This window comes from Tupaia chinensis, unplaced genomic scaffold (genome assembly GCF_000334495.1).
Source record: "Tupaia chinensis unplaced genomic scaffold, TupChi_1.0 Scaffold000320_1, whole genome shotgun sequence".
Lineage (NCBI taxonomy): Eukaryota > Metazoa > Chordata > Mammalia > Scandentia > Tupaiidae > Tupaia > Tupaia belangeri.
The window spans coordinates 4,402,205-4,413,464 of NW_006159813.1; the positions used below are offsets into that span (position 1 = coordinate 4,402,205).

Consider the following 11,260-nt stretch of genomic DNA (forward strand, 5'->3'; position numbering starts at 1 on the left):
CACCAGAAAGACAGACAGAAAGTGAGAAATCACCCCTCAGGGGGGATGGCCACACTGCAATCCCTTCTCCTCCATTCTCCTCTCAGGATCTTGGGCACATATGCATATGCGCCCAGCGTGAGTTTAAGCCACTGGGTTTGGGACTCGAACCATGGTCGACTACATGGGTGTCCAGCAACATAGTCATTATGCCAACTGGTGGTCCCTGAAATGGAAAATTATCAACAATAACATGTGTGATTAAGCCAGTATGCAGTATATTTTGGATGGGAAATCACATTTTGTATACTGTGATAATGCTCAGGGAATGAATGTAAATTAATTAATTAATTAAAAATTTAAAATATTAAAAAAATAAAACCAGTGTAGAAGGACAAAATTAAGTGTAGTCTCTAAGCCGCTAAAATTGCTGCCCCCTCCAGGTGCGTATAATGGAATTGCTATAAATTATATATGTAGATGATGTGGCTCTATTCCACAGTAACAAATACCCAGAATAGTCTGCAGATGAGACAGAAGTTGACCACTTCTTGGGACCAGCAGTTAGTGTAATGGTTATGTTGTTGCTGAACTCTCATGTAGTCGACTGTGATTCGACTCCTGGACCCAGTGACTTAAAACTCACTCCAGGCGCGTGTGCGTGCATGCCCAAGATCCTGAGGAAAATGGAGGAGAAGGGATTGAAGCATGGCCATCCCCCCTAGGGGGTGATTTCTTGCTTTCTGTCTCTCTGTCTCTCTCTTTCTGGCTAGCGCACACGCCCTGTAGCAAAAACCTCCCCCCAAAAAAGAAGTTGACCACTTCTTTACACCCAAATAAAGGTCCCCCTATTTAGAATATACAAAGACACAGAAATAAATACCAACTGAGTGAAAGCAAAAAGGTGGCAATAGTTGCCTCTGGAAATGAAGAAACTGAGCTATTTATTCTTTTAAGTAGCCGAATGTAAAATTTGATTAATAAAAATTTTAAAATAAAACATATATAATGACGTTTAATAATAATTAATTATTATTAAACTGCATACCACAGAGGAGAAGAAAATATCTTTTAATTTGCAGAGGATGTATGTACTAGTCAGACAGCAACAAAGAGACAGAGAGGGAGAAAGCACACCCAATGGGACCTGGTCATGCCACAATCCCTTCTCTTCTATTTCTCCATCTTGTTGGGATTTGGGGCACGAGTGTACATGCACCCAGCATGTTTTTCACTCCACCAAAGCTTGGAATTGAACCACAATCAGTCATGTGGGATCCAGCTCCCGTAACCACTACCCCAAGGCGCTCACATAAAAAAAATATTCTTTATTTTTTTTTAGAGAGATTTTTTTGCTATAGGGTGTGTGTGCTCTACAGACAGAAAGTGAGCTATCACCACCACCACCACCACCCCGCCCCCGGGAGTATGGCCACATTGTAATCCCTTCTCCTCCATTCTCCTCTTGGGATCTTGGGCACACATGCACACGCACCTGGCATGAGTTATAAGTCGCCACACCCAGGACTTCAACCACAGTCGACTATATGGGAGTCCAGCAATTTAACCATTATGCCATCTGCTGGTCCCCCAAGAAAATCTTAAAAACAATCAGAACAGAAACTATTACTGACAAATGATGACATGTATACTGAAGCCAAGAATAGAGGGGGAAATGCTAGCCTAGAATCCTACATCTAGCTTGTTAAAACAAAAACTTTAAACAAATTAAATTGAGAGAGTTTTGTTTGTGTGAAGAACGATTCATGAATTGGGCAGCACTCAAACTAAAAGAGCTTCAGAGCGCCACTTGTACAAGGTGAGCAGTGAGCAGAAACAGCTCGGTGGGTTACAGCTGGGCACTTGCCTTATTTGGACATGGTCTGATCATTTGGCAACTTGTGATTGAATGAAGTCCGGCTCCTTCCCAGGAGCTGAGACTCAGCTATCTGTGACCAAAAATATACTCCTAAATTACGTGTCTGTTTGTCTATACATTAAGTCAGGCTAAAGTTCATTAGTAGAAACTCAAAAGTAGGGAGACAGCCTCGGGCCAGTGGCGTCCTGCTTATTTAACAACCTAAAGTATTGTTCAACAACCTTTCAGGGTGAAATAGAGAATTTTTTACTATTTTATATATATATATATCTGTGACCAAAAATATACTCCTAAATTACGTGTCTGTTTGTCTATACATTAAGTCAGGCTAAAGTTCATTAGTAGAAACTCAAAAGTAGGGAGACAGCCTCGGGCCAGTGGCGTCCTGCTTATTTAACAACCTAAAGTATTGTTCAACAACCTTTCAGGGTGAAATAGAGAATTTTTTACTATTTTATATATATATATATATATATATAAAAGTCATGAGGTATTTTCTTCTGTTTTTCTATGCATAAATGTTTCATGACTTTCCCAATAACTATATATATATATATGTGTGTGTGTGTATGTATATATGTGTGTGTGTGTATGTATATATGTGTGTGTGTATCTGTATATATCAGATATTTACTATTAGTTTTAAACACAAGGAAGTTGATTGGTTTTTTTAATTTTGATTGATTGGTTGATTGATGTATGTATTTTTGGAGAGGATTTTGCTATAGGGTGCGTGCACTCGCCAGAAAAACAGAGACAGAGAGGCAGAAAGGGAGAAATCACCCCCCAGGCAATGCCTGGCATGAGATTAAGCCACTGGGTCTGGGCCGAACCATGGTCGACTACATGAAATCCAGCTACATACATAACCATTATGCCAACTGCTGGTCCTGGAAGTTGATGTCTTGAGGGGTTATTTTAACTTTTTATACATAATAAAAGATTCTTTGGGGGAGGGGAAGATATATGTGTTTGAATAAAAGAGATGCCAAAGAGCCATGGAGAGTAAAAACACTGGCAAATGTGGGCAAATATAAATGTATCTTCACTAGAAAAAGCAAGAGTGAGTTCAGGAGGAGGAAAGAGATTGTGGTTAACTCTTGAGCAGCACCATCCAATAAAAATAAGAGTCACAGTTTTCCAGTAGCCACATCTAAAAGCAAAAAGACAGCTGGCTCTGTGGTGCAGCATTAATGTGCTGCTCAAGAAAAGCTGGATCCTCAATGGCAACCATGTTTGAATCCCGCAGCCGGTCATCCTGCAGCACACCAGGCATATCCACAAGTGCACAAGATCTGACGGACTAGGGGAGTGGAGGAAAGGGATTACGGCATAACTAGACCCTGTGGGGGTGCCCCTCTCTCTTGCTCTCTTTCTCTAATCATGAACAAAGAAGTGAGACCAGCAGTTAGCATAATGGCTATGTTGCTGAACTCCCATGTAGCCAACCGTGGTTTGAGTCCCGGACCCAGTGGCTTAAACTCATGCTGGGCGCGTGTGTGCATGTGCCCAAGATCTCGAGAAGAGAATGGAGGAGAGGGGATTGTGGCGTGGCCATCTCCCCGGGGACTGATTTCTCGCTTTCTGTCTCTCTGTCTCTCTCTCTCTGTCTGACGAGCTCATGTGCCCTATAGCAAAAACCTCTCCAAAAGAAAAGAATAAAGAAGTTTAACATTAAAGTAAAATGTTGGCTAGCCAGGTGGCATGGAGGTTAAGGCAGCTGGGTCTCACATGGCCAACTGCAGGGTTTGAGTCCTGGATCCAGCATCTTAGAAAACACACTGGGTATGTGTACATGCATGCTCAAAATCCCAAGAAGAAAATGGAGGAGAAGAGATTGTAGTGTGGCCATCCTTCAGAGGTTGATTTCCCACTTTCCCACTTTTCCCTTCCTCTCTCTCCAACAAGCACACGTGCTGCATAGCAAAAACTAAAATAAATACATAAGTAGGTAAGTAAAAAGGAGCAGGTAGAATTAATTTTAATAACATGGAGATATATCCAAAGTATCATTTCTGCCACATAAACAGTTGCAGGCAAGAGTGATCACAAGGGGAGCGGCCTTGACATCTCTTCTTTTACTAGTTTAAAATGCCAGCTTTGGCAAGGATGTGGCAAGGCGCTTAGATCACATGCTGCTGGCATGAGAGAACAGTGGCACAGCCTGCGTGGAGGGCAGTTTGGCAGGAGCTGTGAAGGTCTCAGACACACAGGCTTACTCACTCAGTAATGCCTCTTCTGAGAGTAGACCTCCAGGAACTCTCAGCAGGCTCACAAAGCACTGGAATGTTTACTGCTTTGTAGTTTGTTAGAGTGAAAGAGGAAACCACCTAAATGTCCATAGGGGATAGGATTAATTGATTGTGATGAATCCACATTGTGGAATAATGTGCACTCTTTGTAAAAATATTTTTTTGGCTGACTGGGCAGTTCGAGTGAGGAACTGGTGGCTGAAGAAACACACCAGGCACATGTGCACACATGCCCAAAATCCTGAAAGGAGGGAGAGCTGGAGAGGGATTGCAGTATGACCATTCCCCATGGGAGTGCTTTCTCCTGTCCCTCTCTCTGTGTGTCTCTGTTTCTGGAAAGCACACACACTTTCTAACAAAATAATATTTGTTTTTTTGGAGGGCCAGCAGATAACATAATAGTTATGTCACTGGACTCCCACATAGTTGAGCACTGTTTCAGTCCTGGACTTGGCAGCATAGAACTCGTGCCGGGCATGTGCATATGCATGCCCAAGATTCTGAGAGGAGAAGGAATTACAGCATGGCCATCTCTTCTGGAAGGTGGATTTTTCACTTTCTGTGTCTCTCTGTCTCTCACTTTCTCCCCAATGAGCACACGTGCCCTATAGCAAAAACCTCTCTCTTAAAAAAAAATGTGTTTTCTTTGTTCATGTGAGTACATACATGTGCACAAGGAAATTGGGGGTGAGGAAAAGAGAGAGATGAGCACCTCCCACAGGGTCTGCTCATGCTGTAATCCCCTTTCTCCAGTCCTCCAGCCCACTGGATCTTGGGCACTCGCACATATACTCAACATGTCTCAGGCTGACCAAGCCAGGGATGCAAACCATGGTTGCCGTGTGGGGTCTGGTTTCTCTTGAGTGGTATATTACTATTGCACCATAGGCTGTGCAGTCTTTAAAAGACATAAGCTAGACTTAAATGCAATGATGTGTGGAGAACCAACCCCAAAATACAATTAGTGAGCAAAGCAAGTTACACAGTGACATCAAGGAAATAGCAGAAGGACCTCCCAGATTCCACTGTGTTGAGGGTGTGTCCCAAGCTGGGCACAGAGCCCCTCAACAGAGATCAGGAGACTTGTTCTTCGAGTCTAAGGACATCCCAGTCTAATCATTTTCTAAAGGCTGAGTTAACCACACAGAGATCTCAGTGCTACACATGCAAAGAGTACAGATTTACCTGGATTACTTTAGAAAAGTCACCAAACAATGACCCTCTACAATGAAGAGCAATGACCATAAACCCTGGGAGTGGTCAGCATCTGATTTCCAGGGTTGTCACATTTTTTTAAACATTCCGCTGTCAACAAAAATTATGAGATGTGCAAAGAAACCAGGAAGTATGACTTACACACAAAGGAAATCACCCTCCGAGGGGATGGCCACGCCACAATCCCTTCTCCTCCATTCTCCTTATAAGCTGTCTCTGAGGAAGTCCAGAGATTAGACTTTAAAACCTTCAAGGAATTAAAGAAACCAAATTTCAAAAAGATGCTTCACATCACAGATCATTAGGGGAATATGCAGATCAAAAACCTCCATGAAATATTGTCTTGCATCCATTAGAAATGCTACCTAAGGCCAGCTGCAGTGGCTCAGACAGTAGGGTGCCGATGCATGATAGGAGAGCCACATGGGGAGCCCAGGTTCAGATCACAGTTTGACCTGAACACACCAAGTGTGCCTGGCATCCTGACTGGAGGACTGGGTGGAGGATTGGGATGGCAAGGCCCCATCTCTCCCTCCCTCTCAATAAATAAATAAACATGAAAAAAAAAAAAAAAGAAAAGAAAATATAGTGGCCAGCAGGTGGCAGGGTGGTTAAGGTGCTAGAGACTCCCTTATGGCAGATTGTGGTTCCAGTCCTGGACCTGGCAGTTTAAAAATAACATTGGGTGGGACCAGCAGTTGGCATAATGGCTATGTCACTGGATTCCCATGTAGTTGACCACGGTTCAAGTCCTGGACCCAGTGGCTTAAACTCATGCTGGGCGCGTGTGCATTCATGCTCAAGATCCTGAGAGGAGAAGGGATTGTGGTGTGGCCATCCCCTCGGAGGGTGATTTCTCACTTTCTGTCTCTCTGTCTCTCTCTCTGTATTTCTGGCGAGCGCACACACCCTATTTCAAAAACTTCTCGGGAAAAAAACCACACTGGGTAGGAAATGACAGAGGGTGAGAAATAGGGAATTAAAACAAAAACATAAGAAACAAATGAAAAATTATTTGTTGACGATAACATGTATGATTAAGTCACTATACAGTTATTCTGGATGGGAAATCACATTTTGTAGGCTGTGATGATGTTCAGTGAATGAATGTAAAATAAATAAATTTAAAACTAAAAAAACAAAATCACACTGGGTGTATGTGCGTGCATGCCCAAAATCTCAGGAAGAGAATGGAGGAGAAAGGATGATGGTATGGCCATCCCCTCAGAGGATGAATTCCCACTCTCCCTCTTTCCATCTCTATCTGTCTTTCTCCAGTGAGCACACATCCTTATGGCAAACTCCTCCTTCCACAAAAAGAAAGAAAACATGTAAAAATGCTGTTTGTATGTCATGTATGATGCATACGTGTGTAAATGCACATCTGGGAAGATGAACGGTGGTTTTCCTTAGACAGATAAAAAATATAGACTTGTTATAGGGACTTAATGTTTCCCACGATTGGATTAAATGTTTTTTCTTCTTGTTATGTTTTTATAGAGCCAGCCCTGCAGCAAATGATTAGGTAGCTGCTTCCCATGTGACTGACCGTGATTCAGATTCTGACCCCAGTATTAAAAACATGCTGGGTGTGTGTGCAAGTGTGCCAAAAATCCTGATGGGATGGAGAAATGGAGGAAAAAGGGATTGCAATGTGATGAAGCCCTATTTGGGGTGCTTTTTTCCTCTATCTGTCTCTCTCTATGGAAAGTACATGTACCTTCTGGCAATAATTGTGTGTATATGTATTACAAATTTTCTTTTTGACTTTATTTATTTATTGTAGAGATTTTTGCTATAGGGCACTTCTATTCTCTAGAGAGACAGAGTGTGTGAAGTTACCCCCAGGGGGCATCCTCATGCTACAATCCCTTCTCCTCCATTCTCCTCTTAGGATTTTGGGGACACATGCATATGCCCAACATGAGATTCAAGCCTCTGGGTCTAGGACTTGAATCACAGTTGACCATGTGGAAATTCAGTGCCTTGGGACCAGCAGTTGACATAATGTCTATGTCATTGGACTCCCATGTAGTCGACTGTGGTTCAAGTCCCAGACCTGGTGGCTTAAACTCATGCCGGGCGCATGTGCGTGCATGCCCAAGATTCTGAGAGGAGAATGGAGGAGAAGAGATTGTGGTGTGGCCATCCCCACCCCCCGGGGTCGGTGATTTCTCGCTTTCATTCTCTCTCTCTGTCTTCCTGGTGAGCACATGCGCACTATAGCAAAAAAAAAAAAAAAAAAATCTAAAAACCCCCAAAAATTTCAGTGCCTTAACCACCACGCCACCTGCTGGCCCCACAACATGTTTATTTTGACTTGACTTGCAAGAAAGTGTTTCAGCTGGAGATAAAAATCAAACCAATTAATTACTATTATGAAGTTTATTGTATCTGAAATGTAGAGAAACATTATAAGGAGGGTGTACATTTTCCACACAGCCCAAATGGCCTGATATTTATTCAGCTCTTTCTTGTTGCCAGGTGCCATGCTAAGCATCTTATAGCCCATGTTATCTCCTCAGCCCTGCCTTGAGGTAAGACCTATAGTTGTCACTCCCATTTTACAAGTAGGGAGAAGAGCTCAGAGAGTGAAGTTACCCAGGTCTCCCAGTTTGTAGTAGTGAGCTAGGGATACTAATCTAAGTTGTTGCTTTTTTAAGTTTGTTTATTTCTCCCATGAGCAAAAGGAACAGAGTGAGACAGAGACAGACAGCACCCATCTGTAGGGTTTCAATGCCATAATCCACCCCCACCCTCAGCCACCCCCTCATCACAGGCACGCACGTGATGTTTTCTGGTTTATTCAGGGATGTCCTTGTTCACGAACCCCAAACTTTCCCATGTGAGATCGCCTCACAGAGCATTGTGTTTTGCTGCTACACCCCATCTGGCCCCAAGTGTGTTTGAAACCAGAACGCTGGTTTCAAATTCTTATCCTTGAATCAGAAAAGATGTGCATGCAGATGGAGATACAGAGAGCAGGGGAAAGTCAGGTCACTAAGAAGATCACTGTTCAGGGCCACAGTGCAGACCTGTCTGGGACATTATATAAACACAAGCGAAGATGCCCAGTAAAGACAGTCCCAAAGGAAAGGCTGTGTCCTGGGGCAGAGAAGATAAGTGACTTTTAGAAAGAGCAGATGTACCCTGAAAGGAGTGGACTGCATTGATTACCATGAAGATCGTTTCAGGCAAACAAGAACCATCAACAAGATTCTAAAATTTGCGAGCAAGAGTCACCCAGATAAAACCTCTTCTGAGCATGTCACATTCAGTGTTGTCCTCTGCCTCAGTCAGCACTGAAACTTCATTCTTTCATTCCCACAAACTGAGTATTTACCAAGTGCCATGCCTTGTGCTGGACCCTGGGGACTCCAAAATGAGTGAGTCAATGTCTGTGCCTCCCGGAGGACCCAAGTTGGAACAGGAGGACAGACATACGAAAAGATTATTACAATTCATAATGCCAAGGTTATGATATTTGTTTCTGCCAGTGCAATGGGAATGCAGAAGAAGGCTGTCTGTCCCTGCTGTATAGAACAGGGCAGACTTCCTGGGAGAGGTGACAACTTGAGCTTGAAGACTTGCTAGGAATTAGCAGGTTGAAGAAGGGAGTTAAGGACATCCTTGGTTATGGAGAGAGCAGGAACATGGTGGAAGGGCTGGCAGGTGGCGCAGTGGTTAAGGGTGTTGGACTCTCACATGGCTGACCACTGCGTGAGTCCTGGACCTGGTGTCTTGCTTTCCCACTTTCCCTCTCGCTCTCTTTCACTGATTAAATTAAAAAACAAGTAGATAAATAAATAAAGTTAAATAAAATAATTATTAAAAAAAAAAAAGAACATGGTGAAGATTTAGAGCATGACTCGATAAACACAGTCATCGTTAGATGTGATCGGAATGAAGGGATGGGGGCAGAGATCATGCTGCATTTTGTTCCCTATTGTTAACCATATCTAACACAGCATCTGGCACACAGTAGAGGTCAGAAGTGCAGTAGAGACAGGAGAACCAGAGGGGAGGACCTGGACTGTGGGACTGGAGCGTGGGAACCAGTGAATGGTCTTGTCTCTGAAACAACCTCAGAGTGCAGATATCTGCTGAAAAGTGAAACTTCTTGGAGTCTTGCATTTTGGAGGCCTTCTATTATAAGAGCACTATGTTGTTGCTATTTGACGTTGGCATGGTCAGAAACACCAAGAAAAGAAAGAGGAGCTCTAGGGCTAATGAATGGGAGAACAACTTATTTTCCACAACTTCCTTTTGTCCTCTGAATGTTCCCAACTGGTGCCCTTGCCTCTCAGGACCCAGCTGAGAATCACAACTACTGAACCACCAAGTAGATGTCACAGAGTCTTTTTTTTCATCCTGTGTCTATGGATTTTTTTTTTTTTTTTTTTTTGCGATACCTTTTTTTTTTTTTTTTTTTTTTTGCCAGAGGGTGCATGTGCCCATCAGATAGAAACAGAATCGGGGGGGCACCCCAGAAAATAGGGCATGGTTGTGCTACAGTCTCTTCTTCTCCATTTCTCCATCCTGTTGTAATTCGGGGCATGCACACACATGGCCAGCATGTTTTTCAAGCCACCAAGGCTGGGATTTGAACCACATGTGTGATCCAGTTCCCTTAACCGCTAGGCTATGAGGTGGCCCACTTGTGGATTCTTACTTTACACAGAATTCAAGAAGTTTGGTTGCCTGTTTTATGAAGTCAAGCATAGATAAGGCAGCAAATTAAGGCAGCTAATTGGCAGGAGTAAGAAGCATAATTATATTACTAATTACCAATTGTTGATGGCCAAAAATGATGTGCCTTCTGGGAACTTGTAGTGACTACTAGAAACTGAGGCTCAGAAGGGCCGAAATCACTTTTCTGAAGACACACACAAACATAAGCAAACTGGCAAGCAGAAAGACCAAAACCTGTGTGATGACTCACCTCTCAGGGAAGTGCAAAAATGTGAACTAATTACTTTAACAAAGAAGCAGAATTCTGGGACATTTTGTGTGGGGATAAGGGTCCTCTGAATCTCCCTAGTTCCCACAGAAGAGACAGTACAAAAACTAGTGTTTTCAGTGTTCACACACAAGTTCATTCCTTGAATTGTCCTAAGAAAATACTGTATCAGGTCCATTGTGCTCTGTTTAATGAGCCAGGAAAATATGTGATACATTTGAGAAATTCCAGTTTGGACAAGCGGGTGAGTCTTGGCTTTTCATGTGAGCTGTGACCTTGAGCAGGCTACTTAACAACTCTGTGGCTCTTTCCTCTGGACGGTGACAATTATTGGTTGAACCAATAATCTCTGAAATTCTTGGAGTTCCATGAAGCTTGGACCAACTGTTAGATGGCCTTGACTGTGGGACCCAGATTCCATTGAGGTCTGAGAGTGCCACCTAGTGAGTCAAGTCTGGAAGTGATGAGATTTTTCACTTCTTTCTAGGTCTAGCCATCCTACTTTACCATGCCTAGTTTCATCCTACTGGATTGTAATTTTGTTTTGACATCTTGAAATTTCTTTTAAAATGCTGTGAATCTGGGACCAGAAGGAGGTGTATAGGTTTGGGTATCTGGATCCCACATGGCTCATTGCATGGTTCAAGTACCAGACTTGGTGGCTTGAAAACACACACAGTTCATGTGCGTGCATGAGTGCCCAAAGACTGGAGAGGAGAATGGAGAAGAAGGGACTGTGGAATGGCTGTCCCCTGGGGGTGGAGGGTGCTTTATCACTTTTCTTCTCTCTCTGGTGAGTTGCATATACCCTATAACAAACTTAAAGAGAGAGAGAGAGAGAAGAATTTTTTTTAAGTGCTGTGAATCTGCATTTTCCTGGGAAGGTACATAAGATTTCACCTAGGTTTCTTTTTTTTCTTTTTTTTTTTTTTTTTTTTTTTTTTTTTTTTTTGGAGTTTTTTTTTTTGGGCCGCC

The 11,260-nt window shown here is 42.9% G+C and overlaps 1 protein-coding gene across 2 annotated transcripts in view; it reads left to right on the top strand.

Annotated features, from left to right (window-relative positions):
- The window catches only part of VSIG10 (V-set and immunoglobulin domain containing 10), a 102,627-nt gene that overhangs the window by 36,726 nt on the left and 54,641 nt on the right, over window positions 1-11,260 (top strand). Inside the window, exon 3 of one of the 2 annotated variants that reach the window (XM_006151561.3) lies at window positions 7,810-7,862. The exons of the other annotated variant lie outside the window; for it this stretch is intronic. The gene's annotated coding sequence lies outside the window, so the exon portion shown is untranslated. The remainder of the gene's footprint in view (window positions 1-7,809; window positions 7,863-11,260) is intronic. 2 annotated transcript variants of the gene reach the window in all.